General features: G+C 52.4%; 1 protein-coding gene across 1 annotated transcript in view; it reads right to left on the bottom strand.

The window, feature by feature from the left end:
* LOC143809772 (uncharacterized) overlaps positions 1–15,271 on the bottom strand; it is a 43,160-nt gene extending 27,889 nt beyond the window's left edge. The window contains exon 1 of the mRNA XM_077292781.1: positions 15,045–15,271. The gene's annotated coding sequence lies outside the window, so the exon portion shown is untranslated. The remainder of the gene's footprint in view (positions 1–15,044) is intronic.
* Positions 15,272–15,873: the final 602 nt, after the last annotated feature.

The following is a 15,873-nucleotide window of genomic DNA, read 5'->3' as shown; positions in this document are numbered from 1 at the left end:
CCGAGGGTCCCCGCCCACCAAATCGGAGGCCGAGGGTCCCCGCCCACCAAATCGGAGGCCGAGGGTCCCCGCCCACCAAATCGGAGGCCGAGGGTCCCCGCCCACCAAATCGGAGGCCGAGGGTCCCCGCCCACCAAATTGGAGGCCGAGGGTCCCCGCCCACCAAATCGGAGGCCGAGGGTCCACACCATCCAAATCGGAGGCCGAGGGGCCCCGTCCACCAAATCGGAGGCCGACGGGCCCCACCCACCAAAGCGGAGGCCGAGGGTCCCCGCACACCAAATCGGAGGCAGAGGGACCCCGCCCACCAAATCTGAGGCCGAGGGGCCCCGCCCACCAAAGCGGAGGCCGAGGGTCCCCGACCACCAAATCGGAGGCCGAGGGTCCCTGCCCACCAAATCGGAGGCCGAGGGTCCCCGCCCACCAAATCAGAGGCCGAGGGTCCCCGCCCACCAAATCGGAGGCCGAGAGTTCCCGCCCACCAAATCGGAGTCCGAGGGGCCCCGCCAACCAAATCGGAGGCCGAGGGGCTTCGCCAACCAAATCGGAGGCCAAGGAGCCCCGCCCACCAAATCGAAGGCCGAGCGGCCCCGCCCACCAAAGCGGAGGCCGAGGGGCCTGGCCCCGCCCACCAAAGCGGAGGCCGAGGGGCCCCGCCCACCACATCGGAGGCCGAGGGTCCCCGCCCACCAAATCGGAGGCCGAGGGTCCCCGCCCACCAAATCGGAGGCCGAGGGTCCCCGCCCACCAAATCGGAGGCCGAGGGTCCCCGCCCACCAAATCGGAGGCCGAGGGGCCCCGCCAACCAAATCGAAGGCCGAGGAGCCCCGCACAACAAATCGAAGGCCGAGCGGCCCCGCCCACCAAAGCGGAGGCCGAGGGGCCCGGCCCCGCCCACCAAAGCGGAGGCCGAGGGGCCCCGCCTACCAAATCGGAGGCCGAGGGTCCCCGCCCACCAAATCGGAGGCCGAGGGTCCCCGCCCACCAAATCGGAGGCCGAGGGTCCCCGCCCACCAAATCGGAGGCCGAGGGTCCCCGCCCACCAAATCGGAGGCCGAGGGTCCCCGCCCACCAAATCGGAGGCCGAGGGTCCCCGCCCACCAAATCGGAGGCCGAGGGTCACCGCCCACCAAATCGGAGGCCGAGGGGCCCCGCCTACCAAATCGGAGGCCGAGGGTCCCCGCCCACCAAATCGGAGGCCGAGGGTCCCCGCCCACCAAATCGGAGGCCGAGGGGCCCCGCCCACCAAATCGGAGGCCAGGGGTCCCCGCCCACCAAATCGGAGGCCGAGGGGCCCCGCCCACCACATCGGAGGCCGATGGGCCCCGCCCACCAAATCGGAGCCCGAGGGGCCCCGCCCACCAAATCGGAGGCCGAGGGGCCCCGCCCACCAAATCGGAGGCCGAGGGTCCCCGCCCACCAAATCGGAGGCCGAGGGTCCACACCAACCAAATCGGAGGCCGAGGGGCCCCGCCCACCAAATCGAAGGCCGAGGGGCCCCGCCCACCAAATCGGAGGCCGAGGGTCCCCGCACACCAAATCGGAGGCAGAGGGACCCCGCCCACCAAATCGGAGGCCGAGGGGCCCCGCCCACCAAAGCGGAGGCCGAGGGTCCCCGACCACCAAATCGGAGGCCGAGGGTCCCCGCCCACCAAATCGGAGGCCGAAGGGTCCCCGCCCACCACATCGGAGGCCGAGGGTCCCCGCCCACCAAATCGGAGGCCGAGGGGCCCCGCCCACCAAATCGGAGGCCGAGGGGCCCCGCCCACCAAATCGGAGGCCGAGGGGCCCCGCCCACCAAATCGGAGGCCGAGGGGCCCCGCCCACCAAATCGGAGGCCGAGGGTCCCCGCCCACCAAATCGGAGGATAAGGGGCCCCGCCCACCAAATCGGAGGCCGAGGGGCCCCATCAACCAAATCGGAGGCCGACGAGCCCCGCCCACCAAATCGAAGGCCGAGCGGCCCCGCCCACCAAAGCGGAGGCAGGGGGACCCCGCCCACCAAATCGGAGGCCGTGGGGCCCCGCCAACCAAAGCGGAGGCCGAGGGTCCCCGCCCACCAAATCGGAGGCAGAGGGACCCCGCCCACCAAAGCGGAGGCCGAGGGTCCCCGCCCACCAAATCGGAGGTCGAGGGTCCCTGCCCACCAAATCGGAGGCCGAGGGTCCCCGCCCACCAAATCAGAGGCCGGTCCCCGCCCACCAAATCGGAGGCCGAGGGTCCCCACCCACGAAATCGGAGGACGAGGGGCCCCAGCAACCAAATCGGAGGCCGAGGAGCCCCGCCCACCAAAAGTAAGTGCGGCCCCAAAAGTAAGTGCGCCCCTGGGTGCAAAAGTAAGTGCGCCCCCGGGTGCAAAAGTAAGTGCGCCCCCGGGTGCAAAAGTAAGTGCGCCCCCGGGTGCAAAAGTAAGTGCGCCCCCGGGTGCAAAAGTAAGTGCGCCCCCGGGTGCAAAAGTAAGTGCGCCCCCGGGTGCAAAAGTAAGTGCGTCCCCGGGTGCAAAAGTAAGTGCGCCCCCGGGTGCAAAAGTAAGCGCGCCCCCGGCCCCGGGTGCAAAAGTAAGCGCGCCCCCCAGTCCCGTGTGTGAAAAGTGCTGCTGTAAAGCTGGTAACGCTGTTCAAGCACCATGTATTTCCTTCAGGAAATGCCCATCTAATATATAATTGCCTAGAATACTACTTCCTGCAATTTGTGCCAACTTCCGTGGCTTTGTCCGGAGCTAATGTCCGGAGATAATGTCCGGAGCTAATGTCCGGAGCTAATGTCCGGAGATAATGTCCGGAGCTAATGTCCGGAGATAAGTGACGTCACCAGTGTCCTACACCCAGGCAGAGCACAGGGGCCCCAGGCAGCATATGGGGCCCCAGGCAGAGCACAGTGGCCCCAGGCAGAGCACAGGGGCCCCAGGCAGCATATGGGGCCCCAGGCAGAGCACAGTGGTCCCAGGCAGAGCACAGGGGCCCCAGGCAGCCTATGGGGCCCCAGGCAGAGCACAGTGGCCCCAGGCAGAGCACAGGGGCCCCAGGCAGCATATGGGGCCCCAGGCAGAGCACAGGGGCCCCAGGCAGCATATGGGGCCCCAGGCAGAGCACAGTGGCCCCAGGCAGAGCACAGGGGCCCCAGGCAGAACATGGGGCCCCAGGCAGAGCACAGGGGCCCCAGGCAGAGCACAGGGGCCCCAGGCAGCATATGGGGCCCCAGGCAGAGCACAGGGGCCCCAGGCAGCATATGGGGCCCCAGGCAGAGCACAGGGGCCCCAGGAAGCATATGGGGCCCCAGCCAGAGCACAGTGGCCCCAGGCAGAGCACAGGGGCCCCAGGCAGAACATGGGTCCCCAGGCAGAGCACAGGGGCCCCAGGCAGAGCACAGGGGCCCCAGGCAGCATATGGGGCCCCAGGCAGAGCACAGGGGCCCCAGGCAGCATATGGGGCCCCAGGCAGAGCACAGTGGCCCCAGGCAGCATATGGGGCCCCAGGCAGAGCACAGTGGCCCCAGGCAGAGCACAGGGGCCCCAGGCAGCATATGGGGCCCCAGGCAGAGCACAGTGGTCCCAGGCAGAGCACAGGGGCCCCAGGCAGCTTATGGGGCCCCAGGCAGAGCACAGTGGCCCCAGGTAGAACATGGGGCCCCAGGCAGAGCACAGTGGCCCCAGGCAGAGCACAGGGGCCCCAGGCAGAACATGGGGCCCCAGGCAGAGCACAGGGGCCCCAGGCAGAGCACAGGGGCCCCAGGCAGCATATGGGGCCCCAGGCAGAGCACAGGGGCCCCAGGCAGCATATGGGGCCCCAGGCAGAGCACAGTGGCCCCAGGCAGAGCACAGGGGCCCCAGGCAGCATATGGGGCCCCAGGCAGAGCACAGTGGTCCCAGGCAGAGCACAGGGGCCCCAGGCAGCCTATGGGGCCCCAGGCAGAGCACAGTGGCCCCAGGCAGAACATGGGGCCCCAGGCAGAGCACAGGGGCCCCAGGCAGAGCACAGGGGCCCCAGGCAGAGCACAGGGGCCCCAGGCAGAGCACAGGGGCCCCAGGCAGAGCACAGGGGCCCCAGGCAGCATATGGGGCCCCAGGCAGAGCACAGTGGTCCCAGGTAGAGCACAGGGGCCCCAGGCAGCCTATGGGGCCCCAGGCAGAGCACAGGGGCCCCAGGCAGCATATGGGGCCCCAGGCAGAGCACAGGGGCCCCAGGCAGCATATGGGGCCCCAGGCAGAGCACAGTGGCCCCAGGCAGAGCACAGGGGCCCCAGGCAGAGCACAGGGGCCCCAGGCAGCATATGGGGCCCCAGGCAGAGCACAGGGGCCCCAGGCAGCATATGGGGCCCCAGGCAGAGCACAGCGATATTTTGGACCACTGTGCGGTGTTTCAGACCCCCTGTGTGATGTCTGGGGCCCTGTTCTTAAGTATATTAAAGATTAAAGTAACGTATATTAAAGTATATTATAGATCAAATTTGACACGTTTATGAGCACCATTGAGTGATATACTCAAGAATGACATAATTTTTCAACATTTTATGGTTTCAAACTGTAAACACTCAGAGTTTTTTTTACTTCAACCAGAAAACCTTAACGGTTCATAAAAAACTTGACTGTTCAGGATATGATAAGTCATAGTATTCTGAATCTTTAACTTATAAAGATACCTTTACATGGGGTGATTATTGGTTCCAGAGAGGCTTTCGGCCGATAATCGTACACATGGCTGGTGACAGGACAATACAATATAAACGTTCAAAGGTAAACACTGATAACATTAAAATCTAATATATAATTGCCTAGAATACTACTTCCGGCAATTTGTGCCAACTTCCGTGGCTTTGTCCGGAGATAATGTCTGGAGATAAGTGACGTCACCAGCGTCCTACACCCGCTCAGGGTGGACAAAGATATATGCCTTCATGGTGCGCGGCACTTTTCTGATTGGTTGCCGCCTGCCGCGAGCGACCAATCAGAAATGTGCCGTACTGTCAAGAATTGTCAAGAGCTGGTGAGTGCAGCCATTTTTTGTTCTTTCTTACTATTATTTATTAATTGTATTATTCTTACATTTGAATAAATAAAGTATATATGGATTCTAGACTCCCGATTCTTTAGAATCGGGCTGCCATCTAGTTATATATAATGAACATAGCCACGGATCCGGTATCCGTCTCTGCGCCTATTCTGGGTAGAGGTTATTGCTACCCGGTTCTCACAATGTCCTTTTTCTCTATTCCTCTTTTCCTACGTGGGTATTACGGGCCTATAATCCGTTATAGGGCTGTTAGGAGTTCAGTTATACGACCTCTCACTTTCAGCTCCTCAACCCAACTGCCAGTCCTTTTCTCAGACCAGAATAGATCAAGGGGAGTCTCTGGAGCTCCCCCTTCTGGCCGGAGATGGTAGTGCAGTCTTGCTATTTTAGTATTTGGTGTCAATAACTATTTTTGTGGCAAATACCCCTAGGGGCGCCACATTCCCCCTTAGTTAAGAACAGTACTCCGGGACTGTGGGACGATAACATTTTGAAATAACAATTGGTATGTACAGAGTCTTAAAAATGAAAAGTTACAAAAACCACTCAAAGAAACAAAAAAAAAATGGAATTCTGTAAAAAGTCACTTCAAATAGCGTCCATTAATACAGTTCTATCCTTGAAGGTACTAGGAAGCAAAGTTCACAAAGCAGTCTTTCCGGAGCTTTGATTTAGTGTTTCTGGGCTGATAAAAAGTTCAAGAATATGCAAAAAGTTCATACAGGTAAGTCTCTGTAGGTACTGGGCTTAAACGTTACAGAACGATAACAATGACTATAGTCTTATAGTTGGTAATCCGCATACCTGGCCGGTAATTGACCCTGGGTACTACGCTGGGATCTACGTAATAGCGGTGTCTCTTTATGTGGTGTACTATTGTCTACTGCGGATATAGTATCTGCCCTCTCTGCTAAAGATAATTCCACCACTATGGGGTTGGCAAGTCCACCGTGAATGGGATCACTCTGATCAGGAATCTGTTCTTCCTGACCTGGAACCTCTTGTAGTACAGGGTCAGCCTCTTCCTGTCTTGGGACTTCTAATATTGGATTCGGTGTTGGATAAAAGGCCACCATGGGAACCACTACTGCACCATGGTATGTTAGTAGGGTTTGGGGAAAGTCTCCTATACAGGTGTGATACATTTCCTCCTCTTTTTCCTTTACTGGTTGAACCTGTATAGGTTGAATAACTTCTGATTCTGGCTGGACAACTTCTGGCTCTTTCAACGTTTCCGGACATAATTTAAGATTGTCTCTTGACACTAGTACAGATGTTAAACCTCTGTTTTTATTAATGAGACACATTTTAGGATTATCCATTCTTGTTGGTAAAACTGTGTAGGGTACGGCTTCCCATTGATTATCCAGTTTATTGGTTCGATGATTCCTCTTGAGTACTTGGTCACCCGGTCTTAATGGAGTTGCTAGAGCATTCTGGTTGAAAGTTCGCTCTTGTCTTTCTCTGGTTTGCTGGAGGCTTCTTTCCACACTCTCTTGCACTTGGCGATACTGCTTTTGTCGTACGACATCCCAATTGGAGTCTTGAACTTCTGCGTCTGGTTTCAGAATTCCCATTTCTAGATCGATTGGCAATTGGCCGGGTCTTGCACGCATAAGATAAGCTGGGGTGCAGTTGGTAGAGCTCACCGGGACATGATTATACAGATCCACCAAGTCAGGCAATTTCTCTGGCCATTGATTCCTTTCCGTTTCAGGTAAAGTCTTTAGTAGGTCTATCACAATATGGTTCATCTTCTCACATAAGCCGTTTGTTTGCGGATGATAGGCCGTCGTCCGGATCTTTTTGCAACCATACATATTACAGAATTCTCTGAAGATCTCTGATTCGAAGGCTGTACCCTGGTCAGTGAGAACCTGTTCCGGATATCCATGGGGTCTACAAAAGTACGTTTGGAACGCTTTGGCTGCTGTTTTTGCAGTCAGATCTTTTACAGGTACTACTACCAAGAAGCGCGGATAATGATCCACGATGGTCAAGGCATCGGTGTCAACTTCACGTGGTCCATGGCTACCAGTTCAAGTGGTTGTCTGGTGATTATGGGCTGCAGTGGTGCTCTTTGGCTCTTTTGATCGTTCCTTCTGAGGTTGCACGGGCCACAGTTTCTACACCACTGTTCGATTGATTTTCTCATCTCGACCCAATAAAATCTTTCTCTCAGAAGTACTTCTAGCTTTTTCCAACCAAAGTGACCAGCACCATTGTGGTAAGCCTCGAGGACCATCCTCACATCTTGTTTAGGCACGATAATCTGCCAAACCAATTCATGCGTTTTCGGATTGGTGTATCTTCTACAGAGTTTCCCTTGATACAGGAACATTTTGCCTCTCTCTTTCCAGAGTTGATGTGTCTCTTCTGGGGCATCCTCATCGGGATATGCACTTTGCTCAGTCAATAGTTCCTTCACTAGCTTCACAGCCGGATTGCTATCTTGGGTGTCAGCCCATCTATGGTGTGCTAACGGATTAAAATTCACTTCTTGTTGTTTCTGATAGGTATTTGACTGACGATGTTTTACCTTGGGCTGATGAAAGGCTGGTAGTTCAATTTCTTCAAGCTCCCCTGTTTCTTCTTCTACATCTCTCAAGTGTGGCATCCGGGATAGGGCATCGGCATTTCCATTCTTGCGACCTGCTCGATACTTGATCACGAAGTTGTAATTAGATAACCGGGCTATCCATCGCTGTTCTAACGCACCTAATTTAGCCGTGTCTAGGTGGGTCAATGGATTGTTGTCAGTATAGACAATAAATTCTGCACCGGTCAAATAGTGTTTGAAACGTTCAGTCACAGCCCAAACTACTGCCAGTAGCTCCAATTTGAAGGAGCTATAATTTTCAGAATTTCTTTCAGTAGGCCGGAGTTTTCTACTTGCAAAGGCGATGACTTTCTCCCGACCTTCTTGCTTTTGTGACAGCACCGCTCCCAATCCCACATTACTGGCATCGGTGTAGAGGATGAAAGGTTGATGGTAATCCGGATACGCCAGAACTTCTTCTCCGGTTAGTGCCTTCTTTAGTTGTTCAAAGGAGTCTTCTCTTTCGTCGTTCCACTGAAAAGGAGGGTTTCGGTTTGAAGGTTTCTTCGTCTGCCCTATCAAAGCATCTTGCAAGGGTGCTGCCAATTTGGTAAATCCTTTTATAAATCTATGATAGTAACCCACTAATCCCAAGAATTGCCTCACTTTTGCGTTGGTAGGTCTTGGCCAATCCCTTATGGCAGTTATTTTCTCGGGATCCGGTGCTACTCCCTCCGAACTCACGATGTGCCCTAAGTATTGTACCTTTGGCTTGAGAAGGTGACATTTGGATGGTTTGATTTTCATACCATACTTGGATAAGGCTTCGAACACCTCTGCCAGGTCTGTTAAGTGCTGTTCGTAAGTCTTTGAGTAGACGATCACATCATCTAGGTACAGGAGGACGGTCTCGCAGTTCTTGTGTCCGAGGCAACATTCCATCAGTCGCTGGAAAGTACCGGATGCGTTGCAGAGTCCGAACGGCATGCGATTAAATTCGCTTAGACCCATTGGTGTGGTGAATGCCGTTTTTTCTTTATCTCTCTCAGCCACAGGGACTTGCCAATACCCGCTTGTTAAGTCTAAGGTGGAAAAATAATTAGCAGATTTCAAAGCAGTCAAGGACTCTTCTATCCTAGGCAAGGGATAGGCGTCTTTGTGGGTGATGTTATTAATCCGCCGGTAGTCTACGCACATTCTCATGGTTCCGTCCTTTTTTTTGACAATCACCAGAGGGGCCGCCCAAGGGCTACAACTATCTCTTATTACCCCGGCCTGTTTCATCTCTCTCAGTATGTCCTTCGCGCATTGATAGTGAGCGGGCGGTATGGGTCTATATCTTTCTTTTATCGGGGGATGGTCACCGGTGGGGATTGTATGTTCCACCCCTTCTATCCGTCCGAAGTCCAATGGGTGTTTACTGAAGACCTGTTCATATTCCGTCACTAATCTATACACCCCTTGTCTTTGATGGGTAGGTGTTGAATCTACACCCACGTCTAGCTGTTGACACCAATCCTCCGATTCTCCATCTGAGCCGTTATTTTCCACCTGACAGGTCGATTCTAAGGGCTCAACAGTTGTGATGGCATTGTTGTCAACAGTATATAACTTTGCCACTGTAGCGTACCTTGGCAAAGTGACCTCTTCCTCTCCACAGTTCAAAAGTCGTACCGGCACCCGTCCCCGGTGTACCTCGACCACCCCTCGTGCCGTGAGTATAGTGGGCCTGCTGTCGGTGTACGCTGGTTCTATTAAGGCTTGATAGTCTCGTCCTTTAGTACCAATGGCCGCTCTACACCATACCAGCATTTCTGTTTTTGGTGGGATTACAATAGACGTTGGATCACTCGCCCTCACACTGCCGATTTCTCCACCTGCAACTTCTATCTGTTGCCTTAACATTAATACTTTTATTTCCCTCCAGAGAACTCTCTGCTGGCAGGATCGGGCAGTTTCAGCAATTTGTTGTAAGACAGAGATAACTTCGGAAAAGCAGTTCTCTAACACATTCATTCCTATCAATACAGTTGGTTCACAGTTCTGTCGGTCAACATCAACGACAATTATACCCTGTTTCTTCAATTCTGCTTTACCAATCTTTATGGTCATCTCCCTGAATCCTAGTTTCGGTACCAACTTACCATTACTGGCCCATATATCTAGTTCAACATCAGAGGGTCCTTTATCAATATCTACCTCAGCCCAGTACCTCTTATAAAGGATATATGGTATGGATGAAATCTGGGAACCTGTATCCAGCAAAGCGTTGAGGGGAATTCCGTCCAGCACGATAGGGATGATGGGTCGTCTTCCGATGTACCTGTCGTGCCAGGGTGTTGGGCCTTGAAAATTCATTCCTGTGAAGCGGCCCGCATTCCCAGGGGATTCCCGTTTAAATCACAATTTCGTGCAAAGTGGCCTGGCTGCTGGCAACGGCGGCAAATGGGCTGTCCATCCGGTTGGTAGCGGTCACGGGGTCGTCCTCTCCATGTCGGGTATCTCCGGGACCTCATCCATGGAACATCCTCTCTACGGTTTGCCAACTCCATCTTGGGTTCTCTCATCTCCTGCATGGTTTTAGCCATTGAAGCAACAACATCAGTTAAAGAGTCAAGCTTTTGCTGAAGAGCCTCATTAGTAATGGGCCCCAGGGACTTAGCACTGGCACCGGACGTAGCTGATGTCACTGGCATTCCCCGTTGCTGAAGTACATCTGCCATGGGTTGTGTGAGATCCTGATCCCGAGGTGCCTCTGCCAGCTGGAGACGTATAGCGCTCTCCTTTAATTGGGCAAATGTCAATTCAGGGTTCTTAAAAACAAGCATGCTCACATGCCCCCGGTGAGAAGGGGTGTAGAGTCCCTCAATATATTGGTCTCTTAGCAGTTTATCGGCTCCTGTGTTAAAAATGGGTTCAGCCAGTGTAAGTGATTTAAGGGCTTCCTGCAGGTTTAAGGCAAAATCTCTCACGCCCTCATTAGCTTTTTGTTTGCAATTAAAGATTCGTACTTTAGCTTTGCTGCTGGTAGTGGTTTCAAATGTAGCTTTTAATCCAGCAAATATGCGTTCAACAGTACCTTTTAGATCAGTTGCCCATGCTGTGACTTCTCGCTTAGCATGGCCACTTAACTGCATCATCAGGAGACTAACACGCTGAGCTTCACCCACGGGGAACATATCAAAATGAGCCAGCATCTTTTCCCTGAAACCGTTAAGGGTATTAGGTTCACCTTCATACATTGGAAGCCACGGGCCACCCGGGGTATATGGCATCAACACCGGCATGATGGGCGCCACTCCTTGCACTGCTGCGCTGCCAGGCTCTCTATCGACACTCTGTCGTTCAGCTGCATTAGCGTCGCCGGGTGCTGCGGCGTCTCCGTGCTGCGACATACTGTACCCCCTTAGTTAATCCAGGCCCCTCCGGTCCCAGCTTCCGTCTAGATAATGTAGATTCGTTCCTCTGTGCAGCAGGATGACAATGACACGCCCCCTGCTGCCTCTAACTGCCGCACGCTCTGTGATGGTGGATTTTGAAGTTTTTCAGTTAGACTGGGGCTTGGGTAATGACGTAGCTCGATTAACAGTTTTGTGCCTAACGGTTATGAGATGATTACATCAGGGGATGGCGGCCATTTTTACCCCATTATAACCAATGGAGAAAAGTCACTTTCAATAGTTTTCAATGGGGAACGGGATTTTCTTTAATAAAGTCAATTTCCAAGATTGTTCATCCAAATTTTCACAGTTTCAGACTCCAATTACGGCACACAATACCCGGTGTACGGGCTGGCCCAATCCTGTTCGTGACGCCAGTTGTGACGCCCGGGAGACCGAGGTACCCAGCACCAGATCAATGAGGTCCGTCTCTTGAGGGGGATGTCACTAGTGGCTTGACCCGGTGCTGTGGCCTCAGGCAATGCACAGTATAAGGGGTATCATGAAGGAACAGACACTTACTTGATCAGCAGCAGGTCCTCTCAGCTGTGATGACCCCGATCCTGGATCGATGGCTATTGTCCAAATGAAAGACTGAGGCACTGAAACGTTTAACCAGTTTACTTCAACAAAGAGGGATTTGCAACCAATACTGTCACCGGAGTCTGTTTAAGAACTCTGAATTACTTTGACCCTGTCAGGATTTCCACCTCTTATTATGCGTAGTTTCTGTATGGCCCTGCTGCTGTTTGTGAACTGGCTGCCGACCCAATCTGTCTCTTCTGTACTCTGGTTCGACGGACAACCCGAGTCCTTTTTGTCGGCTTACCCCCTCTGGGAGTACCGCTGAACTCTGTGTCTGTTGCTGCGTCTTACCCTAGTGAAGCTGATATCACCTCACGTCCTTCCGGTTGCTGTATTATATATAATGAACATGGCCACGGATCCGGTATCCATCTCTGCGCCTATTCTGGGTAGAGGTTATTGCTACCCGGTTCTCACAATGTCCTTTTTCTCTATTCCTCTTTTCCTACTGTGGGTATTACGGGCCTATAATCCGTTATAGGGCTGTTAGGAGTTCAGTTATACGACCTCTCACTTTCAGCTCCTCAACCCAACTGCCAGTCCTTTTCTCAGACCAGAATAGATCAAGGGGAGTCTCTGGAGCTCCCCATTCTGGCCGGAGATGGTAGTGCAGTCTTGCTATTTTAGTATTTGTATTTGGTGTCAATAACTATTTTTGTGGCAAATACCCCTAGGGGTGCCACACATGTTTCCCTTAAATACTGTATTTTGCAGTGTAAAATGAAAACATACTCTCCTCCCATACCAGGTCTCCCAGGGCTTGTGTGACATTGGCTGCAGTACTTACATAGCGTAACAATCAGCGGTCACACACACATCCTTCGGACGAACCTTGGATGTGTGAGAATTGCATCCCATTATCAGGCGGTGATTGGCCGCAGTGCTCACGTGACAATGTCAAGCAAGCCCTGGGAGACCCGCAGAGATGTATCTAGGGTTTCTGGCACCCGGGGCAAGAATTCAGTTTGGCGCCCATCCCCCCCCCCCCCCCCCCGAACGTATGCGATTTGCACACTTAGTCATGTACCGATGAGCTCTTCTCCCTTAAGCTCCCAATGTTCAGTGAAAAACTGAGAGAAGCAGAAGAGAATCTTGTTGTTACAGGACCATGAGTATGAAAGTCGCATATGAGTGAAGTGTCCATGTGACGACCACTGGAACCTGCAGAGCTGAATCCTGACATCGCAGCTTCTGAATTCTCACAACACATGCACTGCACACTTTTAGGATCCTCCCTTGCCGGTGGACAGTCAGGTCAACTCAAGTATGCGATTTGTATACTTCTGACCACATTCCGACTAGACGTGCCCGGCCTCACTCAGTTCATTTTCATTGACGGAGGCCACACATGTCTAGTCAGCATGTGACCGCATGTATGTAAATCGCCAGCACGAGAGAATCCTGACAGCGTGCAGGGCGCACTGTGAGAATTCAGAAGTCTGCAGTCACAAAGAATGACTGCAGACTCATCACAAACCTGGACATCCCCTTTAATGCTCCTAACATAAATAAAAACATGAGAGTTAGTCAGTATCGCAAATAACATTTACATCCAGGTACCTTATAGATGACGTCGCCTCTGGAGTTGTTCTCCTTCATTTCTTCATCTTGTCCAGATCCCATGATGAGTTTTCTCATCCACAGCCGTCTCTGCAGACTTCCATCTTCTCCGCTCTTTTGCAGAAAATCTCCACATGACGCCCTTAAAGATACAAGTGTCATTAAAATGCTCCTGAATAAAAAATTGCCCCTCACTATATTGTCTGCATAAAATATGACCCCCAGACTGTCTCTCTTATGGTACACGCTCTTTACACGGACCTCCCCTTTCCATACCGGCCCCCCCTCTTCATACTGTCCTCTCACACTGTGTCCCCCATATAGGGCCCAGTATTTATACTGTACTCTCTCATCACACTCCCCCTCCTTGGTATACTGTCCCCTCCTGGCTGTGCCCTTACACTGTCCCTCCATGCTACGCATGCACACATCCCAACACCCTCACTCCCCGTACTCTGTCCACATACGTTTTTCACATCGCTACTCATATTGTGTCTGCATACATTCCCCCGTTTGCTCCCCAAACTGTCTGCACCCATCCCCCATACTGTTTCCTCATATATGCCCATCTCCCCCTTGCTCTTCATTTTGTGTCCTTAGATCTCCCCCACACATTAAATCCCCCCATCCCCATGACAAATCTCCCCCCACACACATTCAATCCCCCATCCCCACTCCAATTCTCCCCACACACAATAAATACCCCCATCTCCACTCACATTAAATCTCTTCCCCACAAAAAATCCCCCCATCTCCACTCATATTAAATATCCCCCATCCAATAATATATCCCACCATCCCCACTCACATTAAATCCCCCCCACTCACATTAAATCCCCCCCACCCCCACTCACATTAACCCCCCACAGTATAACCCCCATCCCCACTCACATTAAATCCCCCCACAATATATGCCCCCCATCCCCACTCACAGTAAATCCCCCCTACAATATATGCCCCCCATCCCCACTCACAGTAAATCCCCCCCCTGCACCTTCGGTGTCTTCAGCTCCACTGGAGCACTTACCACCGCTCTGTATCTCCTGTTCGATCTGCATCTCCTGCTCGATCTGCATCTCCTGCTCTGCCGCGCAGGTGAGTGACGTCAGCAGCGTGATCACATGACCTGTCACGCTGCTGGCGTCGCTCTGACCCGGCAGTCAGAGCTTCAATTGTACTCGCATCTCAGATGCAGTACAATTGAACACTGGGAGCCGGCGCGCCGCAGCTTCTCTGTGCCGGCTGTCAGCTTGACAGTCGGCACAGAGAACAGCTGAATCCAAGTGCGGGGGGCGGCAGAATGCAGCCGCCGGGGGAGACACTGCGGACCGCCGCTTTAGGCGGCCCGACTGCCCCCCCTGCCGGCTGCGCCCGGGGCACATGCCCCGGCTGCCCCCCCCCCCTAGATACGCCACTGGAGACCCGACACCAATATCGCTAAAACAGCTCCGGTTTACAGGTTTGGAATAGCCAATTAAAAGTCCTGTACAAATGTGGAGCAAGGACCTAGATTGAGCAATTCATAGGAGAAAACCCACCAACATAATAAAGGTGTAGAGGAATGGGCAAAACTTCCCAAGTCGATGTGCAGGACTAATGAGCAATTACTGGGACCATTTACCTGCAGTTATTGCTGCACAAGGCTGTCGCCCGAGATACTGAAATATATATATTTGTACTTTTTCATTGATGAAAAAAAAATTTTTTTTTATATATATATATTTATTTTCATCAATGAAAAACTACAAAGTCTAATATTTTTGACTTTTAGGACTTTTGTGAAATTCTGAATTACTTGTAGTATACAAAAAAAGGGAACATTCTGAAGGGTTCACAAACATTACAGCATCACTGTAATATCACAAAAAAGTAAAACAATTGATCCACCACATAACAGACACAGTTGACTTACATTTGGGGGTCTGTCCATCGTTTTGACAGAATCTGTGACTGAGGTTGCGATGCAGATCTGAACACGATCTTAGAATATTCCAATATATGTTCATTGTGTGACTGCATCTAAAATACAAAAATAAATAACACTTTAGTGACAAAAAATATCCTAGCCTTGGTTTGGCCAGAACAAAGCATATTTGCCCCTGATGCCATGGTGAAACCAAGGTCAAGTTGGCCTTGGCAGCTGTTCAGATTATCCTGGTGCTTACAATGGCCTGGAGTCAATGTATACTCTTGGTCTGACCAAGAATTGCCAAATGAGTAAAAAAATAAAAAAGTTAAAGTGCAGCATAAGTCGTGACAACTTATAACAAACTAAGAGGTGTTCAGTGCGATCCAAGATGACCCAATGGAGCCCTAGACACAGACGTTAATATATCCTTATACTTCCAATAATTAGATATTTTCCCTGCTGCCCCTCTGTTTAATGCCCCAATTATCAGCAATGACAGGTTATTATCCTTTACACCAGGGGTGGGCAGTACATTTTCCCATAGGGGCCACATGAGACTGACTTATGGAGGCAGAACCAATAGGCTCAAATTAATTCTGCTCAATATTAATGTTAATTGAATCACTTAATTAAGGAGCCCCCCACATAGCCCCCTATATACACAGTTTGAGCTCCACATAGCACCCTATATACAGTTTGAGCTCCACATAGCCTTATATATGCATGCAAACATCCCATATACATATGGAAAAAAAACATCACATACTACACTTAACCGTGTTCCCCTGGCTCTCTGCACAACAGACACAATGAAATGATGTCTGCTGGCTCA

This window comes from Ranitomeya variabilis, chromosome 2 (assembly GCF_051348905.1).
Source record: "Ranitomeya variabilis isolate aRanVar5 chromosome 2, aRanVar5.hap1, whole genome shotgun sequence".
Taxonomy (NCBI): domain Eukaryota; kingdom Metazoa; phylum Chordata; class Amphibia; order Anura; family Dendrobatidae; genus Ranitomeya; species Ranitomeya variabilis.
This window is presented reverse-complemented; position numbering and strand designations above follow the sequence as displayed.